This window comes from Acanthopagrus latus, chromosome 15 (genome assembly GCF_904848185.1).
Source record: "Acanthopagrus latus isolate v.2019 chromosome 15, fAcaLat1.1, whole genome shotgun sequence".
In the NCBI taxonomy this organism is placed as follows: Eukaryota; Metazoa; Chordata; class Actinopteri; order Spariformes; family Sparidae; genus Acanthopagrus; species Acanthopagrus latus.
Genome location: NC_051053.1, coordinates 6,036,797 through 6,054,901, shown reverse-complemented (window position 1 = coordinate 6,054,901; position 18,105 = coordinate 6,036,797). Strand labels below are relative to the sequence as shown.

Here is an 18,105-nt window from a genome sequence, read left to right as displayed (position 1 = left end):
GAAGATTCTCAAACATGTTCTGCTTTCCTCTGAGTCATTAGAAAAAAAAATCTTTTGGAATTTTGGACTGTTTGTAAGCCGAAACAGGCGGACTGAAGAAGTCTAGCAGGTCATTTTGGGGGCATTTTTTACTATTTTCGGACATTCTACAAACTAAACAATAAATCAATAATCCAAATATGTTTATATCAAGTACATGCCATCATATTACTCCTTCCTTGACAATAACAGAGCTGACAGTCGACAGCACAGTTTCCACACCAGAACAGAATCAATGGGAATAGTAGAACACCTCCCAGGAACACAGCAGTCACGTAATGCAGTTTCTATGTATCTTTCTTTCTATTTCCACTGTCATTAGGTGAACACTCATATCGTACTCCGTGCCCGGCTCTTTGCTGGCTGCCGCTGTCGTTTTTCCAAGAAAGTGGAAAGCTGCTTTGTTGCCATAATATGCCCTGTGTGATGCTTGGCCCACTTTCCAGCCTGCTTTCCTTGTGTAAGCACACATACATAAAACATGATTTGCTGCTTCAATTTCTGACTTTTATTCAGCGGGGATTTGGTGGCAGACAGCATCAGAGCCATGAAAAGCAGAGCAGAGCAGCAGCGAAACGCAGCTCTCCCTCTGATCCTCCGAGCGAGGGAGGGGAAGACAGATCGAGAGAGAGAGAGAGAGAAAGAGGGAGAGAGGGAGAGTTGGCTTCGTTACAGAGAACGAGGTTTAATCACTGACCTCTAGACTTACAACTGAAGACAAATGGCCGTGATTAATGAGGCCCATTCATCGTATAGGTTAAGGAAAAAGAAACAATGGGAACTGCGTTTGGCCGCGCTGCTCTGATAGATCTATCTGCTGTATATATTAGACTCCAGTCCTGTTAGTTTGCACTTCACTCCTGATCAAGCAGCTCAGGTCAGGCTCGCTGTGGATCCACTGCTGTTCACTAGAGGGCAGCCTGTCTGAGTTTATCAGCTGTAGTGATTTCCTTGAAAATGGATCTGGATTGCTTCAACAAATCCATTCATGAAATTGCTGATTTTTATAATCTAGGATCTACGACTCACTGTGGACTCATCTTTCTTAGCAATATGTGTCCTGCACTTCAGCAGAAATGGCACAATCATGACTAGAAGCACTGGAGGAGGAGTCTTTTAAGCAGCATAAAACAGCTATAATGAGATGAAGAAAAAAGAAAATTGAGGTTTAAATTTCTCTGATAATTTTGCAAAAATTCAGTGTTCAGTGTCAAGTGTTACCATTACTGTAAATAATATAATACAATGGTACAAGTGAAAATGTTTTGTAACTGAAAACTTCAAAAGTTGACTTTACAATAACAAAGTCAGGAAACCACTTGCATCAGAATTACCAAGTGAAGTAGAATATTACATCGAAGTTGTTCGAGCTAAAATGTTTTAAGAACACAAAATTATTAGTCAAGTTTACTTGGTAATTTTGGAGTGAACTGTTACCTTTTTTTTAAGTAAAACACTGTCAGATTGTTTATTGCATAGAACAACGTCAATGTTTAAAAGTATTATAAATAATGATTGTTTTGCAGGACAGTTCCATATTATACACAGTTAACACTGAAGTTTTAATGTGTGAGCAGCATGATACTATTCTAGCTGCACTGTTAAATCTGACAGTGACTTACCTCAGAATGACCAGGTGAAGTAGACTAATATGTTTTAATTGTTCACCTTCTTATTCTGAGGTAAATAGCTTCCTGACTTTTAAAAGTTAAGTCAACTTTCAGCCAGTCTGTCTTCTTTATACAGATAGTTCAGCTTACAAATCTGTGTTTTTTTGGGAAAGGACTTTTCGCAAGTTTTTACTATATATTTTTGAAATATTGGATTACCCGGGCCTGGTTCTCAAACAGTTCTGCTGAAGGTAATCACCTGTGTAGGGGAAATCACTGTTAGACATCTGAAATGTGACATGGTGTAAAGTTTCCGGAGCTGAAATGGTGACATGAGACATTTAAAGGTGTGTAGGATTTAGGGGGAATTAGATGCGGAAATGAATTGCAGAATTTGTGATTATGTTTCCATTTATGTAAATTCACCTAACAACTGAATTGTGTATTGAGCCTTTTATACCGACAGGTAAACCGCACCACTAGTTAATGTGATGTCAAAATAAATCGTACACACACTTTAATATAGTGCTGTTTTTAAAACCATCAAATGTTTTTTTTCCCGTAAAAATCTTGTAGAGGAGTAGCACAAAATGGATATACTCAAAATACATGAACTTGATGAAGTGTACCAGCCAGAGGAGAATGACCTCATCATGTACAGTACTCAATCCTCCCTGAAGTGAAATGGCTAATCGATACACTCCCCCTCTGACTCTCCTCTGTAATGTTCTTCTAAGATTTCACATCTGAAGTCGTCCTTCTCGATGGACAGATTAGATGACATGACATGAGATGAGATTGGAGGGGTGGGGGATGGCGGCAGCAGCAGCAGCAGCGGCGGGTCAAATCTATCTCTGTAACCAATCTTAAGAGCAGCAGCTGATGCTCGGCCACAGCCGCACACTATCAACCTCTGCTATGAAAAGAGGATGATCTTGCGTGTTCCCAGACAGCTGATGACTAATGAGGGAAACTGAGACATGGGCAGAGCAGCAAAAGTAGACTACACAGAGGAAATGAAGAGAGCGGGTGGAAATTAAGGAATGAGAAAGAAAAGTTCTGTAGGAAAATGTTTGATTTGTTGTTTGAGCGCTACAACCACAGCCAGAGCCAGAAGCTTTGTCTTGGCTTTAGTCTGTCGGCAGCTCGATCAGCCTGCCGCTGTTGTTGTTACAATTTGTCTGTCTGGAGGACGTGAATCATCTCCTCTCATTCACACGCTTTGTCTCCTCTCATTTTGCTTCCCCTGTCTTAAGCTCTCCTTCCTTTATTTCAAACACGTTTCCGTGCACAGACTCTGGCTTTCTCAGCTCAAAGGAGTGGGAACAGGGAAGTTGTCACTGGCAGGGGGGTAAGTGGACCGCCAGACAAGACATCTGCACATATTTCACAGAAATTCACCGAAGCACCTGTCAGCATCTGGCTGCACTTGAACTGCGCATTGAACTTAAACGAGGAAAATGAGACAAACAGCGTGAGAGCTGCCGCTGTCACGCTTCACGCCGGCTGCAGAAAATTGAAAGATTTTTGTCTCGATCATGTTTCATCACCCATGACTACCGCGGGGCGGGTTGTGCTGTCACAAGACTGCATGGAAACCACTCCGAGGTGCATATTTGCTTCGTTTTTTTGTACCCAGACCAGTGGCGCAAGAAGTTTACGGTCAAACAATGTGAAAATACTTAATTACAAGCAAAACGTCCTGCATTCAAAATCCTACTCAGAGGTACACAAAGCGATTCTAGAGAAAGACCTGGAACTTGTATTTACAACAGTGGTGTTGCAGTCACAAACCAAATCACACAAAATGCTACATAATGTTGCTTTAATGGCGCCATCTCAGAAGTTTAGAGGGGAAATGTTCCTTCGGTGGGACAGTTCACAACACAACACATCTGAGACAAGACAGAGACTCCAAGAAAAGTGTTAATGTAAGACGTCAGAAGACAAAAGGTGTCAAAAACAAGCTTATTAGACTATCTAATCTGAAAATGATCTATAAATCTGACCACAACAGCATCAATGTGCACAACAGTCACATCGCAGGATGTGCCGTTCAAGCTGATTGCAGCACTTGATAAATAGGAACAAAGTTTCCTCTCAGCAGTGTTTCTGTCACTCAGTGAATGTAACCATGTCCACTTTCGCCTTACATGACATCACCTGCATAGCCTCTATAGCGCTGTTCAAGTTATCTTGTGAGAAACTTCAGTATTTATTCACATATCTTTTTATTGCCTAAAATATGTCCATTTCTGTTTTTTTTTTTCCAATATCGTGCAGTCCTAACTGCCAAACAGATGCAATAAAGTAAAAGTACAATATTTCTCAAGTGTAACTCCCCCGAAATTACTTTCCACCACCGCCACAGACATGCCCCTCCGCGCCACAGCAGAGAGAAAACTCTTATTTCCAAAGCTACCATCAGTAACCAAGAACAGGGCGAAGACAAAGAGCAGAAGCGCAACTTCAAGACAGGAGAACGAGGAGAAAGAAACACTAATATTTTTTCTCAAGCCAGGACATGACTTCCAATTCCTGCCTCTACGTGGCAGGAGTGAAAACCCGAGAGTGGAAATATATTGTATTTCTCTCTCTCTCTCTCTCTCTCTGCAGGCTTATGGACACCGCCACATTATGCATCTCTGCACTTTCGTGAATGTGTGTGTGTGTGTGTGTGTGTGTGTCCTCTGCCACGGCCACAGTAAGTGTGTTATTGGAGCGGGGTGAGCCGGGGGCAGAAACAGCAGAAACAAACGAGGTCCTGTGCAACCCCGAGACTGTTCCATGAATCATCCAGGAACTTCTACAGTAGCCGGCCTTCAGCTCACACTTAATAACTTCCCATGCAACGTTTTCCCCGGCGTTGGCTGATTAAAAAACTCAAAATCCATTTGTTCTCTGTTTTTTTTTCCCCACCTAAAATACAAATGGATGGTGTTTAGATATGACTTAACATACAAAATAGAGCTAGTAGAGCCAAATCTGGCATGGAAATGAAACTGAGCCAGCACTGCTACGAAAAAAACAAAAAAACAAAAAAAACACTGAACACCTCCTAAAAAAAAGAGCTGTCTCCTCTTGCCTGTGACTCAGTGAGATCATGGGGATGTGTATTTGTGTGAGTATGTGTGTGATCTGCCTGCAGCAGGTACAATAAACAAGTGCACTGATGTCATCCGAGTGAGCCAGAAGGGAAGCCCACAGTTAGACGTAGCTGAGGGAACACGTTTCTCTCTCTGAAACACATGCATTCACCTGCACGGTGGTGGTGGTGGGGTGGGGGGGGCTGTTATGCAAATGTGATCTGAGAACAAGAAAAGAGCTTGAAGGACACAGTTAATTTATTCCCAAGATTAAGAAGTAAAATAAGGGGGAGAGAAGTTGTTGTGGTGCTTTGAACACAAACGCTCTCTGAAGTGCGGCATTTGCCTCAAAAGACAATCTTTTCATTCACTGAGCTGAGTGGCACGCAATTTCACCCACGTTTCACAGCTTATTTATGTCAGACACTGTTTGGCTGTGAGCTCGAGCACCTCACCTTACAAACACGCACACACACATGCGCACACACACACGCGCACACCCCTTCAGATCCGTCAGCGTGTAATTCTCTTTTACTCGTACTTCAGTGGCGAAGGTCAGCGTACTCACGTTTTCACGACACCCTCTGGGTATGAGCAGTATATGTGTGTGTTTGTGCGCTTATGGAGCTAATGGAGACTGACATGAAGACCGACATGGATGCTGAGCTGTGCTGCGCTGGGCCAGGCGGTCTAACCCAACAGCAGGGATAAACTATATATAGACTATCTCATCCACCCCCAACACTCCCCCCCCCTTTTCCTCTGCTTTCCTTTTTTCTTTATCTGCAGGCTTTTTTTTTTCTATTACAAAGCTCTTGCTCTATTTCCTCCATCCCTTTTCTGATTTCTGGCCCCCCTCACCCTTCATCATCTTTCATCTTTGTGGTCTCCTCATTTTCTGCCTCCTCCTGCCTTCTGAGAAGATGGGCTGCAAAACAAAGGAAGATATCCAAAACACTGGAATAACAAATAGGCCAACGCCACATCTTGTGATCTCAGAAGAGAGGGGGGAGAGTGTGTGTATGTGTGTGTGTGTGTGTGTGTGGGGGAGATGGGCTAGTTAAGGGGGGAGATGGGGGAGACAGAGTTATGTAAGCGAGGCTAATCCCCTCCCAACCCTGCATTGTAAATGAGACAGCATGACACTGGCCTCATTTTCATCCGTTCATCTCTGCATCCCGCTCTGCCGCTGCCCCTCCGAACCGCTCCGTCTCCACCTTAATCTGTTGGACCTTTGACAGCAGACTGGAGATATGCTCAATGGCACTTTGAGATCCAGCAGATGACCCATAATTTGTTGTATAATCGCCAAGACGCGTCCCTTCCTCCCGCTTCACTTTACCCTCATATCACGGACGAGATCTGATTTTCAAAAGCTCACTTACGTAATGCAAGCCAAACAGGTCAGTGAGAAAAGAACTGAAAGGAACGGGACATAATCCCGTTCAACAAACTCCGCTGACAGCAACTAGAAATACACCACATCCCATCTAGTATCACATGCCAGACATGCGTGTGCTAAAGGCAGAGCTACGGTCACGACATGTCTTCAAACTTTATGTTACTTTGGATTTTAACCCAGGAGGCTTAGCTCCCCCTACATGGCGCTCACCCGTCCACCTCTAACCCGACAGTCTGACCTCTGCTTAACCCAGACACCCTAATCTGTAGAAGCATGGTTTACTCAAAAAAACAGGTCCAGATCTTACATCACATTTTGACAGTTTCAGTTCAAAATGATCTTCTGTACTTCATGTTCAGCGCTAAATAACAGATGTCAAACTAAGGTGTAGAACATGTTTCAGAATGTTTGCCAGCATGCTGATGTACATTAGCATTTAGCTCAAGGCATCACTGTGCAAAGTGCAAAGTCACAGAGCTGCTAGCATGACTTAGCTTCTTAGTCTTGTCCATACGTAACATTTTAGTGGTGATCACCCAAGCCTACCAAATTAATTTGAAAAGACAATATTAACATCCTCAATGCACATTCAAGCCTGTGCAGCCACTTCAGCCGGGGTGTGCTTTGTAAGCTTTTTAGGTTAGCAGCTTAAGTGACAACTTCAGCTTCGAACGTCTTTGCACATCAATTTGAGATGTCAGGGCTTCACAGACACTTGGACTACACCAGATGAGCTGTAGGCAGCCATTGTCCCAGTCCCAGTCTACCTCAGCTGTTTAGGTGAATGCTGAAACGCTGTCTTGCTGTGAACCTCCAGAAATGTTTTGCTGACTACAAAACTTCACCTGATTTTCCCCATAATGACTTAATTTTACATTTTTGGGTGAACTTTTCCTTTAACGACAGGCTTAATTGCAGTGTTTTGCTGCCATCTCTGGTATATTTACCCAAACTGTGCACCCAGTCGTCACTGATGTGTACACTGATGTAATGCGCACTGACACGCTGTAGTACAACAGAGGATGTCATTTTTTAAAGGAATCCCTTTAATATGGTAATATAAGTATGTACAGTAGAGGATAGTCATGGATTTCTCTATGCATTTCTCTTTCTTTGGCATTCCTGCTCTGTAATTCTCTCACCTATAATGTTGTCATCACTCTGTTCTATTACCTTCATTTATGGGCTATGATGACTTTCATCTACTTTATAGTCAGCCATCAATCCCTCAGTTAAAATATAACATTGATTAATGGTTACTTGACTTTAATTTCCCAAAAGGTAGAGAGTCAAACACTTGTGGAAGATTTACAACGTGGCAACACCTTTATAATATATCAGAATGGATTATTAGTGATCTGTAGGGCATTATTAAATAGTTCATTAAACCCCCCCCCCCCCACCTCTAAAATCCTCCTGCTCAGACAGGACGCTCCGCTAAACTTTGACCTACTTCTGTCTGCCCTCTGTCTGGGCCGAGGAGGTGGGGGGGGACGCAAAGACCCCAAACACAGTGAGCTCACGCTGATCCAGCCTGTTAATAATAATATGAATATCAAAGGCTTATGTGGACAATACATCTTTTGAATGTCAAACCGCAGAGGGATGCTGAGGGAGGCTTGAGGACGCGTGCATGTAAAAGAATCACACTGGACTCATTGTGTAGCGCATTTAAAATTCAGCTACACACACACACACACACACACACACACACACACACACACACACACACACACACACACGGTACATCTCATGCTGAGGACTTGATTTCACTTTTCTGCTGATGAGCCACAAGACAAACCCCGTCCTCCATCTTTTTAGCCACGCTGTGTCTCTCATTTCCAAGAAATCTCCCTCAGCAGATGGACACAATCCTCCTTAACCAATTCCCTGCAGGATAATGCAGAGCACACAAAGACGCGACGACACAAAGGCACACAGCACCTACAAGACTCGGCTCCGTCGGTCTGAGCCCCACCGAAACTGAGCTGAAACCAGTGACACTTCATAAACTGCAACTACGTTTAAAATCTGCCAAATGTTTCATAAGCAGAAGGACGGCTTCCAGGCCAGCTGAGTCCTGGCGATCCACGTGCGATGGGTCCGCTGAGGGATGAGGGCTGGCTTCGGACCGGAGGGTGGTGGGAGTTACGTTACCGAGACCACGGCTGGGACGGCATCCCAGTGGTTCCCGGAAGAGTTCTGGGAACATCAGGGCCCAACATGTGAGCATGAGACAGAGAGAGAGACGGAGGCAAACATCTGTCAGCAATTACAAAGGAGGATCAATCCCATAGTTTCAGTACGGTATGCTGAGAAACGCCGGGGTCATGATGTAAACAGTACCTCATGGTCAAAACTTCCCAGCCCCCCGCCACCCCCGTCTCTTTCTCCTCCAGGCTTCAACAAGACAAGCCGAGCACAGTTAACCCAAGCCAGTCAGCTGATGCGCGAAGGGGGAGGGGCACCGTGTGGTACGCATTCTGCCAAAGGGTCATCTGGCAGACGCATCCTCCGAGCTGGCTTCACTCTGCCAAACAAAACACGCACACACACACACACACACACACACACACACACATTCAGGGGAAGTAGCTGGCGAAGAGGATGGAGGAAATCTAATCTATAAATCAGACACATGTCCAAACAACTGGGTGTCAACAGATCTTTGCTTATGCTATTAGCTCAGAGGTGCCCCGCTGCAACATGCTGCACTGATTCGATTCTGCTGAGGTAGTTGTTTCAGACACAGCTGAGTCCAAAAATCTGGATGAGTGTTCATGAAGGCAAATCATATCTGAGATAAGAAAGAGCCACGGGGAAAACTAAAGCCACACCAAACCAGCAGGGGCCGATGAGCTCTTAAACCAGATCAATAATTCATGTTTTGCTTCCCTTGCTGGCACAAATCAGGTTTCCAATACAGGCAAATCAACAAACAGCTTAATCAATGGTGTCCTCGCTTGTAAGGACTCAGGGCGGAGTAAAAAGCTCCGGCTCCGAAAGAAGATTTCTACTCTTGATTTCAGGCTAGAAGAAGAAAAGAGACAATACCGCCATCAATAAAAAAAACATCTAATTGTTGCAGCTGCAGGTCGTCTCCAGCCAGCCTCCTCCCCGACCTCCCAAAACCGTTCATCTGCTCCTGGGCAACGAGCCCCAATTCTGGACCTAATACTCGTGTCATCCATCAATCTTGTGTTTGTGTGTATCTGTGCGTGCGTGTGTGGTCTGCTGTTTCAGCACCGGCCATTTCGGCCCTCATACATCAGCCTCCTGACAGCAGTGAAGTGACGCTCTGTGACATATGAGGCCACTTTACCTTCTCTTCGACTGGAGAACGAGAGGAAGGGAGGGCCGAGCTCTGAGGGGGGGGAAACTGCTTCCATGTGTAGTGACGGTGCTCATCCGGGGCAACTGCTGCTGTTTTGCACCACTGAGGTTGATATTGGCATCTTGTAACTAGTGGTTTTGTAACGTATTCAGATCCTTCAGTTCTTAATTAAAAAATGATGTGAGTATTATCAGCAAAATGCATGAAAAGTAAAGATGCTCCTTGGTAAATAAAATGTCCGTCCGTCACTGTTTTCCTATTTTATCTGTGTTTTATGGATTAACATCATCGCTGCAAAAATGTGTGTATCACATTTCACTTGTGTAGATGTTCCGACTTCTTGACAATGTATTTCAAAAATAATCCAAGAAGGTTTTAAATGGTTTATTTAGCTTAAAGGTGCAATATGTAAGAATGTCAAACATTCAAAATATTACCAGAAATGATCCACAGCTCTGACGTTATGATGTATATGATTCTTCTGCAAGTGTGTTGCAGACACATCCACGGAAGTTAGCATGCTAACCAGCTAGCCCTGTCCCATTCCGGTCCGAAGCGCCTACGTAAGTGGTATAAACAGCGACAACACCCTCCCTGGTTTTCCAAACTCCCAGTCTGGACAGCTAGCTGCACGCCGAACTGTGCAGACTGGCTAACAGCAGCATTTAGCGGCTCCTCGAGTGATATTCAGCCTCTTGTACTCGCAAACAGTTAAAGGAACACTTCCGACCTTCAGAAACATTAAGAATAAAACAACTGTACGCGGAAAGGTAACTAAATCTGCCAGATAAAGTCGAGCAGAAAGTACAATGTTCCCACTCTGAGATGTAATGGAAGTACAGGACAAGTGCCTCAAATATGTGCTTCCACTCCACCAGTGATTGTAACATAATGAGGACTTCAAACTGCAATTTCAGCGGGTAATAGAAGTTTCTCTACAGTGTCTTCGGGGCGCATTGAACAAATACACGAGTGTTGAGCAAACACAGTTTGATTGGCCTACTAATGGACGTTTGGAGCGGTTGGCAGACTTCAGCACTCCTGGTTCTAATGTGATCTGTGCCAGAGCTCTGCCCACTAATGTCCATTATACACAGACTTACTCCACTCTGCATTGATTCTGTCTCCTCTTACAGACTGTAAGGGCTTTCAGAGCCCATCTCAGCCTGCCATCTCAGCTATCAGATTCCAGCAGCAATTTAACTGACCCGCAATCTACTGACGCACAGAAAACACATTTTGAGTCGCGTTGAAAGGGGTTCTGCACGGGCATGATAATAGACGAGCAGAGGGACAAGTTCGTGGGCCCGTTTATGGCGGCTTTTGGGTGTTTTTAATTCTGTAAAAGTCAAAGGGGGTGATGACAGGCTGAGGCTGTGGACGGCTTGATGATGACAGGCCCACGTCAGAGGCGGGCCACCCATGTCTGCACAGCCACACCTTGGGGCTGATGAATAAGCAGAACACACGTCTTAGTGGGCTCCTATAGCTCCATGATTGGATAGGTAGGCTACGTCATGCTAGTGGCTCTGCTTGAATGCTACTAGAGCTACCGACTGAATTTTCATTTCTGGTTAAACTTATCCTTTCAGGGATCACTCAAAAAGTTGTTATAATTTATCCTGAGGGGCACTTAACATCCGCACCATGACAAACCATCAAACAGCTGTGGAAATTGCTCATTCGAAACCAAAAATGTCATCCTCATGATGGCAGTAAAGTTATTAGGATTCATCTACTTGGCACCAATGAATATCTGTAAAAGACCTGGACCAGACATTTCAGCCTGGACAAAAGCGTTGGACCAACATCCACAAAGCCTCGCTGCAGCCTCGCTAAAAAGCGATGCAGCCTTCTCCTTCTCAAATATTAAAATCATTGCGGAAAGACACATCGTTTCCCCCTGCAAACCTGACCTGACCTCTTGTAGCTGGTTGGATAACTGATGTCAGGAGAACTTCAGACTTCATTTCAAACACACAATCTTCCTCTGCACCCCATTCCCTCCTTCTCGCCTTTTTCTATTCAAGGCTGACAGGATTGCGTTCGAGTTCGATTGGCTCTGCACAGACCCCGTCATTATCATCAGCACACAAGTGCTGGCCTCCACTACAGTCACTCATCTAATCAAATGTTTTTCTATGAGTAATTGGACGGTCTGAATAAACTGGACCTATAACAACAGCGCGTAAACACTTGGTTCATTCATTATGAGTGATTTGAGAGATTAACAAAAGGCCCAGTGAACCCAAAAAAAGCTCATCTATTCTTCATTTCTTGCATAAAGGGTTTGAAATGCAACAACAACATAAAATCCTCATTTCACCTCTGTTAAGGCTGCACTCATTTTTGCAATAGTTTCAAACAGCAGATTAATTCAATAGACAGGGATTGTAGAGGAGGATGGGATGTTCTGCTGTCCGGTTTGTGTATCCACGTGGTTACAGGAAACAGCCGCCATGCTTCCCTTGTTGTCCCCACAGACTGATGACCATTGCTGTAAGAATTCACTCATTTTACTGGGTCAGTAATTCAAAAAGTCATTTTCAAATTTCCAATTAAACTTGTTAACTCTGGAACAAATTTTAATATTCAATGAGGAAATGAAACTATGTTATTGTTTCGCAGCAGTTGGGCCTCCTTAAAGCTCCTTAAAACATTCTGATAATGAAAATGTCATTTAAAAAGCAGTCATCTGGCTTCACAAACAACTTCTTCGGATATCTAGAACTTGTAAAACAATGTCTCTGCATGAAGCCTGGGTAAATATTTCAACATCCAGTGTAAGTGTCTGTATAATAAGACCAATAAACTCCATTTGGGCCAAAACTAAGATGTCAGATCGGCACGTGAGAGAGAGCAGATTCAAAGGCTGTAAAGATGTAAACATGAAACCTGCTCCTGAGGGCTCGCGCAATACTAAACAGGCTGTTCTCTGACAGTGTGGAGACAACTTGTACAGGAAGATAAATCAAAATACAACCCTAGAGCCCGAACCCATACCGATATTCGGGAGAGAGAACATTCTGTCATTGATGTATCAGACAAAATGTACAAAAAGTGTTTGCAGCGACCCCTAAAATGTGAAAAAAGAAACACTTGTGACAGGGATATTTTAAGGAGGCAGGATATTCTAAAGTTTACCAAAGCATATTTCTGTATTATTCTGTATATAATATCGGCCTACTACACTATAAATGCTGGAGATGTTTTATCATTATGGGAACAACCAATAGCCGCGGACATAAGAAGAACCGTCTCCGTCTCCTCCGCTCTGTCCATGTTTTCTACAAGAGGAAGGGAACATGTTTGCGGCCGCAGTGGAGACATCTCTGGAATGCGAGATGATTAAATCCATCCGAAGATGAACCACATGTGCGAGGCTCAAGACTCACACTCTTAGACGCTGTGGGATGCTGTTTATTAGAGACGTGCCTATAGCTCGAATATTTAAAGCACTTTGTCAGACGTTGTGTAGGTGCTAACTAAAAGAAAAGCTCATGACATCATTACAGTGTTGAAAACTTGCATCTTGTAAGTAAACTTGTACGCAACGCTGTGATCCTCCCCTCTCACTGGAGTTACATAGTCCAGAAACAAGCGATGGGGGAGGCGGAGCGGCTGAGACAGAGACACCATTCACCCTGTTACAAGACGCCGTATCATGAAAATGGTTTTTAGGCTGTTGTTTTAGGTTAAAAAGTCAAATTGTGTGGCTCGATCTTTGACGTTGAAAATGATACTGCATGAAAAGGCAAAAAAAAAAAAAGAAAAGCCATTAGTGATGGTTTTTCTACACTTTCAGTCCAGAACGAGCCTTTAAAAGCGGCAGAGGAAAGGTCACTGCAAACCCGGGCAGCTACTAATTACAGTTCCCCACAGAGGGGTAGTCTTTGTATTTGTGTGTGTGAGGGTGTATGTGTTTGTGTGTAAGTGCATGTCGTGTGTGTGTGTGTGTGTGTGTGTGTGTGTGTGTGTGTGTGAGTCTGACTGACAGCTTGTCTCTCCCCTGCTGTGCTCTTGCTCTTGTCCTGCCTTAATGGGCCGACAGCGAGAAAAACTGTGACGGAAATCTCAATGACGCGCCCGCTGTTCGACACATCACAGCTGAGCGGAATCTGAAGCAGAGTTGGATCTCAGAAACCAACATTTCTCCCACGAGCTACGTCTAGAAAAAAAAAACCTGCACATGGTGACACTGAACTGCAGCGTTAGACATCAAACAGACGTCTAGCATGAAAATGGGTTCAGCGGAGGGAGGTAAAAGACAGAAATAAGAAAACATATCTGTTGAGTGTCTTTGAGAACACGAGGCTCCTATGACAGGCGGGAATGAGTCCCAAAACTTGGAAACCAGTTGGCATTTTTGCACTTCCATTACCTTTGTCTTAAAGTGAATGATTGTTTTGCATGGGCTTTCAGCTGAATGGCTGAAATAAGGTCTGTGGTATTACTTTAACATGTTGTTCTACAACATAGCATACATCGATAAATACCCCACATTTGAGTTACATTGCGTTTACATGTCCTAACAAAGGTTACTAACAAGTAGGAATATAACAATACATTGTTCTGGATCGATATATCGATTCGGTGATCAACGATCTAATAGAGTTGATGCAAAGTGAAAACATTTGATTCATTTTCCATTTATATGTCTGGAACCATTGATAATATAATATCGCCACTGGGGAGTTCAGTAATACAATTATCAAACCATGTTTTCATTGCTTTTTGTGATATAAATGTAACTGATTGTGTTAAATGGGCATATGACTTTATCTCATGTTGATCGCAGGCTCTCTGTATTAATCGAATCGAAATCAAATATCGTATCCAAAGAATCAATACAATATCGTATAATGATGAAACTTGCAATTTACACTCCAACTAACAAGTGGCTGAATGAGTTTAACCCAGGAATTCTACTGGTTGCATGCTCATTGCGGAGTTGCTCTGCTACGGTTTTGCTCCGTGGTCCCTCGTCGGTCAACACCTACTGGCTTCACTCTGGATGCAGCACGGAGGTCGGACTGGCGTGACTGAAGAGTTCCCGTGTCATGATGTGCTGAATTCGGCTGAATTAATGCGCCGTACTCCAGCATACAGCAAAAATAGTAGCTTTCCGTATCTGCTACAGAGAGGTCGGAGCTGCAACAGAGTAGGTACGTAACGCAGCGGAGCCAGTGGAGGCACAAACATAGACTAGAGTGAAATCTATCAGCTCCACTGTTGCGGCCCATCAGAGACGGACCACAGCAGTCCACATTTAATGATGAAAATCTGATCATTAAATGTGCACGATGGAGTTTTTTTTTTTTTCTCTGCCTAAACAAAGTAAATTAACCACCACCTTTGTTTCAGCGGCTAAATTAATTGAATAAACAAACCGACCTTAAAGCACATCAACAGTTTCACACTGTTTTACTTTGGTTATTTCTGGCGGACCCTGCCGCCTCTCTAACTTCAGCGTTCTGGGGCCTTTATTTTCCTCTGAGAACAGCTTGTTTATTCATCGTACATCGCGCCCCTTCAAGCTCAGTGAGGTTACACTTCTGGCCTACGTTACCGAAACCGACATGGTCATCACCTCGGCAAAGAAAAAGTGTTAAAAGAGGTGAAAGCCATAACAAGTGTGGCCATATTAATAACTACTGTTATGTGAAAGGAGAGTGAGACGACGCCACTTACACAGTGTTGTTTGTGTACTCTTTCTACTTTACTTACTGCATACTGTAATTTGTTTAGTTTAAAGACAAACTGTGAACTCAAGGATCCAAGTTGGGCCTTCACCTCTTCTGGGTTTGACTCAAACGTACCTTCAGCGCTGTTTAACAAGAGCAGCATGAGGTGGCGTTTGTGTTGTGTAAGGCTTTTTGGGGTCTACGTTACATCATGACGGATGACACTGAATTAAATATGCCCGACATGCCACTTGCATGCTTTTAATCACATCCACCGCTCGACGTCATCGTCGCTGTGGTGAAATGAAATGGCAGCCCGTCATCGTTCGCTTCCCAGATGGCTCCAGAGTCAATTCGCTAATTGAGCATCGCAGGTGTGGATCAGACTGTTCCCTCTCTCCATCAGTTGGATGTGGGGGATACTGTACGCCGCTCCGTGTGGGATTTTCCTTTAATTTGTTACGTAAGAGCGCTCCCGAGTGCACAGATGTGCCACTGTGTGCGTGCACTTTTACGTGCTACTTTCATCCGAGATTATCTAATGAGCGAATTAAGCTGCGCAGGCTAAACAGAAGACGTGCCTTTAATGTTTCAGCGTCTCCGGAGCTGCTGGCAGATGTGCGTCAGCTGCGATTGTGCCTCTGGCTGTGTTCTAGTTTCCACTCACACATATTTGTCAACTCGGTGTAGACATGAATGGAGATGACGGGAGGTCGGTTTGTTCGACAGAGGCAGCCCAACGCTGGAAGAAAAGCGCAGGGAGGGAGCGCAAAGAGGACAACAAAAGAAGTGTTTTAAAGCACACTGGCCGCGACTTTGGTCGCCGCCTCCCCTCAGGGCTCCTCTCTCGCCCTGTGAAGTAGCCATGTGAGAAAAAAAATGGTTCTCTCAGCGTCGCCCTCCTCCTTCTACCTGCCCTCTGTCGCCTCCTTAGCTGCTCCAATCCTGAACGCCCGACAGCTTGGTTATCACCTCCCACACCGCCACCGCCGAATCTCCCTCTACCCTGTCTTCCTCCTCCTCCTCCTCCCCCCTGCCTGTGCTGTGCTGTGCTGTGGTGACAGGGCAGGATGATATAGGGGTCTCCCAGCGAGGTGGCGTGATGCCTGAACACTAAGTTAGCATCTGTGCAGGACAGCAGGGAGCATGTGCGTGTGAGACTCCCACGTTTTGCTCACGTGTGCCCCGGTCCTGAGACAACACGACGTCCGACCCATCAATCAGCTGCGTGAGAAGGAGATGCTGCTGCCCCTTCCCTCCTTCAGCGTTTAGATATCTGCTCCAGTGGGGATTATTTATGGTCCAATAGGACCCTGGGCGTCTCCAGTTCAACTACTAACTAATCCATATATTAAAGTAGGCCCTGGGAGCATAAAACGAATGGCCGGTAAGGTCTCCCCCTCTTTGTGTGACCTTTGCTTTCCATCATATTTTCCTTCAACCTCTCCGCCGCTGATATCCAGAGAGAGAACTGCCAAAACAAGAAAAGTGGTGTGCAAGAGTGTGTGTGTGTGTGTGTGTCTGTGTGCAAGAGTGTGCATGTAAGGGTGTGTGTGTGTGTGTGTGTGTGTGTGTGTGCGTGTGTGTGTGTGTGTGCAAGAGTGTGCATGTAAGAGTGTGTATGTGTGTGTGTGTGTGCGTGCAAGAATGTGCATGTAAGGGTGTGTACGTGTATTTGTGTGTGTGTGTGTGTGTGCGTGTGTGTGTGTGTGTGTGTGTGTGCGTGTGTGTGTGTGTGTGAGTGCGCCAGTTGCAAGGCACAGCCGAACCCCCATTCACTGAAAACAGCTGGATGGAGATAACAGAGCAATGCTTATTCTCTGTTTTTCCTCTCCCCAGACACACACACACACACACACAGAGACACACACACACACACACACACACACACACACACACACACTGTATCTTAAGGGAAAATAGCTGAACTCAGTTGCAAGAAAACTGGTGGGAAAGTCGCTGCATTCAGCCGGATCAACTACAGATTAAGCTCATGTACTTTAATCACTCACAAGTCCAACTATCAATAACCAATTAATCATGTCGTCTAATCCATGCGCACTCCAACGCAGCAAAATCAGGCATAAATGGCTGTAAACCCCCTTTGTTTATGGGTCATATTGCACAAATTAGCAATGAAATCAATAATAAGTTCCGCTCATTCTTCACTCGCTGCATCAAAACAATATAAAACAGATTATCTAACTTTGCCAAACGCCACCAAAACACGGACTTGTCCACTGAATCACTGTTGCGCGCCGCGTTACTCACCTTTGACGAGATGTCCTGTACTACAGCAGCGCGTGCAGCAGCTCTCAGTGTATCCGTGATGGACGCAACAACTTTTTTGTTTTCTTTGAAATCAAAACAACAACCAGCCAAAACAAAGAAAAACTCCTCCTCTTCTTCTTGTTCTTCTTCTTCTCTCTGCAGTTACAGTCCGCTCCGACCCGTCCAGGTCCACACACGGCGGTTCGGTGTGTAGATCCGCCGCTGCTGCTGCTGCTGCTGCCCGGGCTCAGTGTGTTTGGTACTGGCACCGGCAGAGCCCGGTATGCTGCTCTGCGGGGCGGGCTGACTCTCTGCTCCAGGTTGAGGACCACGGAAGATAGGGCAGCAGGGGTCCGCAAGGGGGGGCTGCGACAACCGATGACGCAAAATCTCCAGCGGATATTTACGTGTTTAAAGTTACTCGTTAAATATATTTCGCTCGTATTCAGGCTGTTTGTGTCTTTTTATTGGTTTGGTATTCTGACAGAGGTGGAATAAGTGCTGAGATCGACTCACAATACTTTGCTTTTTAAGCATCAAAATACTATGTAGTTTAGGGGAAGGCATTTTAATTACATGAGAAAGATCTTTATTGACCCAACAAACTAAATTAACAAACCCTTCAGTTTCAGGAATTAATAAACTGATTAAACAAACGGACCTTAATGGACAGCACAGT

General features: G+C 44.6%; 1 protein-coding gene across 4 annotated transcripts in view; it reads right to left on the bottom strand.

Annotated features, from left to right (window-relative positions):
- The window catches only part of LOC119034002 (leucine zipper putative tumor suppressor 2 homolog), a 49,184-nt gene extending 31,431 nt beyond the window's left edge, over positions 1-17,753 (bottom strand). For 3 of the 4 annotated variants that reach the window (XM_037124684.1, XM_037124687.1, XM_037124685.1), the window contains exon 1: positions 17,427-17,753. The gene's annotated coding sequence lies outside the window, so the exon portion shown is untranslated. The remainder of the gene's footprint in view (positions 1-17,426) is intronic. The other variant, XM_037124688.1, reaches the window with a different exon arrangement.
- Between the last annotated feature and the right edge of the window lie 352 nt (positions 17,754-18,105).